The sequence below is a fragment of the Quercus lobata genome, chromosome 2 (genome assembly GCF_001633185.2).
Source record: "Quercus lobata isolate SW786 chromosome 2, ValleyOak3.0 Primary Assembly, whole genome shotgun sequence".
Taxonomy (NCBI): domain Eukaryota; kingdom Viridiplantae; phylum Streptophyta; class Magnoliopsida; order Fagales; family Fagaceae; genus Quercus; species Quercus lobata.
The window spans coordinates 30,756,006-30,765,525 of record NC_044905.1 but is presented as its reverse complement, the minus strand read 5'-3'; positions in this window follow the sequence as shown (position 1 = coordinate 30,765,525).

The following is a 9,520-nucleotide window of genomic DNA, read 5'->3' as shown; positions in this document are numbered from 1 at the left end:
TGGAAATTGTTAAAGTCACATCAGCAGTTTGTAAAAATAGTTTGTGTCTAACAATCTGTAGCATTACTTTTTTTCTTTTTTCTTTTTTTAAGATAGAAGCAGAGCCATATCTCCGGAAGATATATTTCTATTGGAACCATGATATTTCTTTAATAAAGGCAAAGGAGAGCACCAATATCAGCACGCAATGTCATTAACTATCAAATAATATCACCGTATATCTTTGATGTGATGGTTACTCCACAAGTATAAGTATTTGTAGGGTGTGGAGAACAAAGGCCGATGTTCAAGTCTCCAAGAGCTTCACACACATATACACTTAGATTAAGTTAGAGTAAAATTTATATCTTGTATAAAAAAAATAAAAATAAAAAATACCAAATAATGATTATTTCTTGAAGTTTTGAATTGCATTACGATAAAAATATTCTATTTTTGGGAATTCAACAATTATACAAAACATTTTTCTTTTCTTTTCATTGCTTAAAAAAATAAAAATCTTGAAACCAGGAATGTGATAATTTGAAGGTACAACTATATTTTTGCAAGCTATGGTTACCCGTGAAATATCCGCCATTTGTTGAAGCATGTCATTTGCAAAAAAATTAAAATGTCATCATAGACTCCACACTCGAAACTCGACATCCCTATAGTTTTATATAATTATAATAATTATTTTTTATGGATGAAAGATAAAAAGACCCCAATTGATATATATATATATATTACTGTTAAAGCTAAAATCCAAAATGTGGCGTGTGACAATTTTTTTTTTTTTTTGTTGGAAATGTGGCAATTTTATTTGAGTTGGAAATTTGGGCTTGAGTTGATGTTTCATTCAAAGGAAGATGGATATAAACTGAATTCATACGTGGGCTACAAGTATTGGGCTAGTGCCTAGTAGCTTTAGTTTTGTTGCAATGCTTATGGCTTATGGGGATTTGAAATTATTAAATCGATAGCTAGTAGAGGAGTCATCAACCACTGAAACTGATGAATTTGAAAAATCCAAAAAATAACAATTCAGAGCTTTATAAAAAGCATACAGTAGTAGAAGTCTCAGTGGGCACCACGCGTGGTTTGGGTAGTACGCTTTGGCCAAGTGGACTGAGGCAGAGAAAATGAGTCGTCATCTAGTTTTATGGTCTAGGAACTATGAATATAGTGCCCTTACGTGAAAGGACTTGATCTTATTACCAGAGTATGAGTTTGGAGTTTATGTATAGTCTTGAGAAGGTGTTAGGTACTCAAAACCGCCCGACCCGTGGATTGACTTCCATTTATTATGTCTTATGTCTTAATCTTATTAAAGACACACTCAACATTGCATCTTAAACACACACACACACACAAGCATACATCTAAGCATAGAACATGACATTTCATCCCAAAACCTAACATATATCTATCATGCTTTTCATACCATCACAAACCTTAGCATACATCTATCATGGTAATCATCTCATCCAAGGCAGCAAACAAATCAAGACAAAAACATGGGCATGGCAACAAGGTATCAATCATCAAATATATCCCAAACAACTAGACATGAAATCAAGCATTAAACAAACATATTCATCAACCAACATGCATGTTCATATGAATACATGACTTACCTTACTTACTTTACTGCATCACAGCACCCATGCATCAATGAATGGACATATGAATGCATGTTCATGGTATTAAAGCAAGAAATAAAGGAAAATCCTAATCTAGCATGTTAAAGGCAAACAAACAACTAAACAAAGGAACAGAGACTTAGAAAGCATAAAAATGAACAAAACATGGGCATATGACATGAAAGAAACAAAGAAGCAAAAGTAGAAAAACTCAAATTAGGGTTTCTGGGTACAAGTACGTGTGCACATACATAGGCCTGTGTATGTAGGCCAATTGTATGCATACGCATACTTTGAGCTTGCGAAACATGTGCATGCAGACATGCCTTGAAGAACCCTAACCTAGAAAGCAAGAACAGAAACTAAAAAACAACAAATCTAACAACCTAACATGCTTTAAAACAGAAAACAACTAAAACCTAAACTAAGCAAACACAAACAAAGAAAGGAAGCAAAACTAAAAAGAGATTAAAAAGCAAAAATGAAAGAAATACCTCACAACAAAATGCCCTTTGGCTTGATTTTGACCGCTCCTCAGTCAAATCTATTCACAACCAAACAAAAATGATTACTAAACTTCAAAACTTGAAGATTAAGACCAGAAAATGTCTCAATCAAAATAAAATTGACTTGGAGATGTTTTATGAACAACTCCCTCTTGATTCATTAGACTATTTCTAATGAATCTTAGGTTTTCCCTTAGAGCTTTCTGTGTGTGTTTGAAAATGTACCATATATGGCTTTATATAGTGAGAAAATAGAGGTTTGGAACGGCTCCCAAACGATGTAAGATTCGTTTCAAATCTCAACATTAATGCAGAAAAACTTATCTTTCATAGTTTCTAGAACTCTAACTGCGTGCGCAGGTCCGTTCATGTGTATGCATGCAGCAAACCTACGTACACAGGCCGAGGGTTTCCATGGCTTTTTATTTTCAAAAAATAGATTTATTTACTCATAAAAAGTTATATTTTCCATTTTGACATTTCTTAAGTTAATTTGTAATTTGATTGGGCCACAAACCAACCTTGAGCCTTAAAATTTTAGCATGATTGAGGAAAAGGGGTTCGACTTCTGAGTCGTAAAAGATACAAAATACGGTGTTTACTGTTCTTATCCCATAAGAATTTTTTTTTTTTTTAAAAAGGTTCTCTCTCTTTCTGAATTTTATGTTGTGTTTACAGTTTAGAGAAACTGCGAAAAAGATTACTATGTTAGTAACTTTCACCAGTTATGAGATGCCACTTTAATGTACAAATAAGCAATAGCTTTGCATTTTGTGCTATTATACTACTCATTATTAGGGTCGTTTAACGGATTTTTTTATTATATATATATATAAATATTTGTTAATGGATAATTTAAAAAAATATAATTTTTTTGAAAAATATATAAGGCGTTCAAAAAATTAATTTTTTTTAATTAAAAATATTTTATAAACCAATGCATATACGCAATAAAATAGCAAAGCCGCAAAAGCATAGAGTTCTTTTTAAAAAATACTTGGCTATCCTATTGGTTTTGGTTGGCGGTGTCAACTTCTTGGGCTTATAATTAAGTTTCTTTTTGGTCTTATGCCCTTTCAATCACACAAAGAGTTTTAGGAAGAGCCCGTTGAAAGATATTTTGTGCCATGTTTATGGGGATGCAAAACGTTGAAACTTGAAAGCCGCAACAATGACTCATCAACCATTTCGCTCTCTTTTATTTGGCGACATGCAAACAAAGTAGCTCACTCTTTATCTGGTGCTAGGTTGTCTTCAAACTTAACAGTTTGGATGGAAGAGGTTCTATCATATGTTTGAGTATCAGTTAAACAAGCCGATTTGGCTAATACTCATCAATGTAATTCTTGTCCTGTTTCTGAAAAAGTTATTAAAAAAAATTTTAAGAGCAATTACAACAGTCAATGTAAAATATAAAAAATGGTTAATTTTACACATTTTTCTTCCGGTCAATGTAAAATACAAAAAATTGTCAATTTTACACATTTTTGTTCAAAAATTATCCACATTAGAGGGTCTATTACATTGTACATAGGCAAAATTATTACACTAATTGTGTAAATATACACAATTACAATAGTTTTCTATTTTATTATTTAAATCAATTTTTTCTCTCTCCTCTTCCTTTTTCCCCGACTCTCTTCAATTCCCCCCCCCCCCCCAAAAAAAAAGAGGAAGAAGAAGAAGAAGAAATCAACTCAAATAAATTGAGAACACTATCACAAATCCAACTCAAAATCAACCCACACCAAACCTACTGTCGTCATTGCTGTTGAAGTTTAGGTGGAGTGCTCACTGTTGCCATAAGAGAGAAAGTGAAGATTCAGACCTTACTAACCTGAATTGGGTCTGTGATGGTTGGTTCAAGGGTCGGGTTTGACTTAGACCTATATAATAATGTCGAAAATGGACTTGGAGGTTTGTTTATGGAGTTTTTTGGTGTAAGAAACCCCAATTCTCAAACCTACATGGAATCCAAAATAAAATAAAAGAGATGAGAGAGAATGAGAGGATAGCAACTGCTGTTTGTGGTGGTGCCGCTAAGCTTCGCTACCACCAGTGGTGGTGAAGGCTTTAGAGCTCTTTCTTTGGACAAAGGTCAAGGCGAGTTCTGGATATGGAGGATTGCGAGAGACAGAGAGTTTTAGAGATTGAGAGAAGATGGTTGGGCCATGGAGAGAGAGAGAGAGAGAGAGAGAGTATATTGTTCATTAAATATAAAGAGAGAAAGTGCGTGTTTTAATGTGGGTATGTGAAATAATTAAAAAATATATATTATTTAAAGAAAATAGAGTGTATAATAGATAATCTGATGTTGGTGTTTTTGCAAATTACTTGTTCAAAATAGAAAATGTGGGTTCTTATATTAAAATAGACAAAATATTTTAAACAGACTGATGTGAATGCTCTAACATTTGAAAATTTTGATCTGCTCTAAAAGTATTAGTCTATTAGCTTTAATTATTAAGACTTATCATTAATGTATAAAAAGTATTTAGTGAAGTGAGAGAACCATGTTAGTAGTGTCCAATGGTCGTCCCACCCAATAAAAAAATGTTAAGTGTTTTAATTTTTTTTATAATGAAAATAAGTGTTTTAATTTAATGACTCTTAACCACACGAATAACATATTTTAAATAGACCAAAATATCATTCCATTGGATGGCATCCACCTATGTCGATGGAGGGCTAACTAAACCAAAATCTTCATTGGCATTTACTCCTTGATCTTGTTGCAACAGGCCACATCCTAGTTCAATCAAGTCTGGTCCATGACTGTCAAGGGACAAAGTAGGTTTGCCTACTTCAAAATCATGCTACCTAAATCAAAAGCCCACTTCTCTCCATAACCGTGGCTGCATTTTCCTTTTGTAGATGGCTTCGTGTGTACTCGATAGATCGCATCCTTAAGCTTCTCGATTCTCAAAGGTATATGGTGCATTTTAGTCTTTAGTGGCCATGTTTAGTCATTAAATTAACTTACTAGTTAGTCCTTTTTTATTTATTTATTAAGTGGGAGGACCATTAAACACAAAGGACAAGCTGAAGCGCTCTAACGAAGAAGAAGACACCCTTTCTTGTAGCACAAAGAAGTTCAAAGAGAGTCATCGCCTAACCAAGATGAATGAGAATGGAATGGGTAACAAAATCGGGAGTTACAAGGAAAAACTTGTGGGTGCGATCCCTGGAGCCTTCGCGTAAGCTTTTGGCTTTGATAGCTCAATGTAACAGGATCTGGAGTCTGATAATGAGAAGGAGCATATCCATGATGGTGGTGTTAGGGTATGTTTTTCCAAAGAAGATAAAGTCCACATGAGAGCATCATGGCAAAAAGCTCTTATCATTAAAACCTTTGGTAGGAGAATGGGGTTCTCCTTTCTTGTCGATAAGGTTTGAAGAATGTGGAATCCAAGTGGAGGTATGGAATGCATTGACCTGGGCTGTGATTACTTCCTAGTTAAGTTTGAATTAGCTGAAGATGTGGATACTATCCTTAAAGGTGGTCTTTGGTCCATTGGACAACATTTTCTTGCAATCTGACAGTGGGAGCCAGAGTTTAAAGCATCCTCTGCAACTCTCTCTTCGGTAGCAGTCTAGATTAGATTACCAGAGCTACCTATTAAGTTCTATGAGGCAAATGCACTCCTAAAATTTGGGAGAGCTATAAGTCCAGTTCTTCGAATTGACTCACACACGGCCAATGGCGAAAGGGGTCGCTTTGCTAGATTATGTGTTCAAGTTAATTTGGACAAACCTTTGATAAGGAAGATTTACGTTAGCATACTTGCACAGAGTGTGCTATATGAAGGGATTAATTCACTATGTTTCTTGTGTGGTAGGATTGGTCACAAGTTAGAATCATATCCATACATCATTAGAGAACACCCTAAGGAGCAAAACATGGAACAAAATGCTAGTCCTAAAAATCTCCAAAATGCTTAAGGGATGGATGGAATAAGAGAGGAGGGGAAGATGCAGGAAGAATATGGTGAAAGGATGTTGTCCACAGACGGAAAGCTAATAATAAGGCAAGGAATAAGCAACACATGCTGGAGATGAGCCAATTGGTGGAATCAAACCCAACACAAAGCTCCATAACTAAACCTAGAGCGACGGAACAGAGCAAGAAGGATGGTAAGAGGAAAACTCTGCACATGCAACCTGTTGTGTCACAGAGGGAGACCTACAAGATAGCTATGTCTAATCATAGCAAACCAACACTTGGTAAGGGTGCAAAGGGGACGGGTGTTCGTGCCAAAATCAACCAGAAAGATAAAAACTTAGTTGGGTTTCAACCAGTGGGTGTGGGCCCCAACAATACAAGTGGGCTATTTGTTTTTGGGTCAGACGCAGAGCCCTTAAAGCTGGATGGGGCTTGCTAGAGCCATTCCATTTCTTAAGCTCCTCAAGCCCAAATCCTAACCCTAATACAGTGGAGAAGGAGGAAGAATCTAATACTTCTACTAGTTGCCAAAATGGAAGGAAAGGAGAAGTGGGAGATCATTTACAAAGGGAAGGTAATTCTTGTGGAAGAACATGTTTCCATTGATGGAGATAAGCAAGAGATTGGGGTATCTACCATTGAAGGATGAGGTGTGGAGCATAACTCCGAATTCGTGGTGGAGGTTCTTGACAGACAGACCACTGGTGCCAACACCATCAATGATAAGATTAAGGCCATCAGCAACAGGATCAGACATGTTGAACTTGGGAAAATTTCTGTCAGAGGCAGAGGCAGAGTGGACAGAGCTGGTGATCACTGTGAGGAAGATATTGCAAGACAAATCGGTGGAATGCTCGATGATGGGAAATTTGCACAGGGTAAAAAATTATTCAATTTGTAGAGCTCGAGATTAGTGGGACAATACTAATCAAGGCAGTGTAGGATGTTTTGAGGATAATCAAACATTCGATGACTCTATTCTGAGGGAAATTGGAGTTGAGGAGGGAGATGATGGAAGAATGGAGGTTAAGGGACATTGAGGATTCATCCTCATTATCTTATTTTGATGCTGCCTCTAACCCTCATAAAGTCATGAATATATTGATTTGGTAGTGTAGGATTGCAATGAAACCCCCATTCAGAAAGACAGTAATGGATTTGGTGGAATGGCATTCTCCGATACTTATGGTGATCACGAAAACAAGATTGAGTGGTGCAAGGGCTGATGAGATTATTGAAACTCTACCCTTTGATGGAGCTACTGTGTCAAACACAATCGGATTTGCAGGAGGGATTTGGTTGCTCTGGCGATTAGATTTAGTCCAAGTGGATGTCCTGACTACTATAGAGCAGGAAATTCATGCATTAATCTGGGTAAGATCTCAAACTCTTAAGTGGTTAGTTAGTGCAATATATGCTAGTCCTAGATTTGCGGAAAGATGCATATTATGGAATAATCTTAGGATGTTAGCAAACATGCATGACTTGCCTTGAGCTCTCATGGGGGATTTCAATGAAGTTCTTTTAGAGGAGAAAAAGTTTGGGGGGAATTCGATATGTCAAAGAAGGGTGAGAGCCATTAAAGAATGTATGGATGATTGTCATATGCTAGATCTAGGATTCTCACGTCCAAAGTTTACTTGGTTAAACAAGAGGGACATTAGGGACTTAATACAGTGCAGACTAGACAGATGTTGGGTCAACTTGGGTTGGAAAGCCTTTTACTTAGAAGCCAATGTTACACACTTGGCTAGAGTCAATTCAGACCATTGCCCCCTTTTATTAAACCTGAACCCCCTTTTGGGCACTACTTTTGATAGGCCCTTCAGGTTCCAGACCATTTAGTTAAGCCATAATGAATTCCTTGCTATTGTGAGAGATGCTTGGTCAGGTCATGAGGAGAATTTAGTTGGGGCAATCTCAAACTTCTCTACCAAAGCTCAAAGATGGAACAAAGAAGTTTTTGGGAATGTCTTCATAAGGAAAAAACAAATCATGGCAAGATTGTGAGGAACTCAAAGAGCTCTAGTTGTCTGTCCCAATAATTTTTTGCTTAGTCTACAAGATTAGTTGACTGAGGAGTACAATCTAATACTCTAACTGGAGGAAGAGTTATGGGTAATGAAATCCAGAACAAATTGGATTATTTTGGGGAAGAGAAATACTTCTTATTTTCATATTTTAGCCCTCAATCGAAGAAGTAAGAACAGGATTACCTGTGTACAGAACAATGATGATTTTTGGTGTCACAATATTGAGGAAGTGAAGGAAATTTTCAATTCAACTTTTAAGAAGCTTTATAAGACTGAACAATGTTTCTGTCCTATTGCCCCACAATGGAGTTCTAATTGGTATGCTAAACTTAGTCAAGAAGAGGCAAGAAGCATGGCTCACATTCCTTCAGATGGTGAAATTTGGAATGCCCTCAAATCAATGAAGCCATACAAAGCCCCAGGCATTGATGGGCTTCATGTTGGATTTTTTCAAAGATTTTGGCTAGTGGTTGGTGAATCGGTGAAGAGGGAGATCAAAGAGGTGTTTATAAGACATAAAATCCCTGAATACCTCAACCAAACCTTGATTGCTCTCATTCCCAAGCAACCTGGCCCTGAACTGTCAGTCAGTATAGACCTATAAGTCTATGTAACATGGTCTAAAAGATCATTTCAAAGATTACTGTTTTGAGGCTTCGTCTCCTCCTTCCATCTCTGATCTCCCCAACGCAAACAGCATTCCTTGAAGGGAGAATGGACACTAATAATGTCATAATTGCCCAAGAGTTAATCTATTCTCTTAGGAAGAGGAAGGGGAAGATCGGGTATATGGTAGTGAAAATTGATCTCAAGAAGGCCTATAATTGTCTAGAATGGAGTTTCATCAAAATGGTCATTAAGCATTTTGGTTTCCCTCAGAATATAATAATGTTGATCATGAGTTGTGTGTCTACAACAACCACAGCCTTGTTGTTCCATGGAAGTAAATTGGACTCTTTTCAACCCTCGAGAGGAATTAGACAGGGTGACCCCATTTCACCCTATTTATTCCTGTTGTGTATGGAATTTTTAGGAGTCCAAATCACTAGCATGTGTGAGGAAAGAAGGTGGGATAAGATTAGGGCTTCTAGAAGTGGGCCGAGCTTCTCTCATGTATTTTTTGCTAATAATTTGATGCTATTTGCCAGGGCAAACTACAAGAATTGTGAAGCTATTATTGAAGTGCTTGACAATTTCTGCAATCTTGCTGGGCAGAGAGTTAACTTGAATAAGTCTAGACTCTTTTCTCTCCCATTGTCACAAGAAGAAGGAAGAGAGGCATATGTAGGAGATTAGGAATGAGTGCAACCAACAACCTAGGTAAATACCTAGGTTTCCTTGTCATTCATCAAGGCAGAGTAGGTAAAGCCTATAGCTTTGTGGTGAACAAGATCCAAAGCAAACTTACTGGTTGGA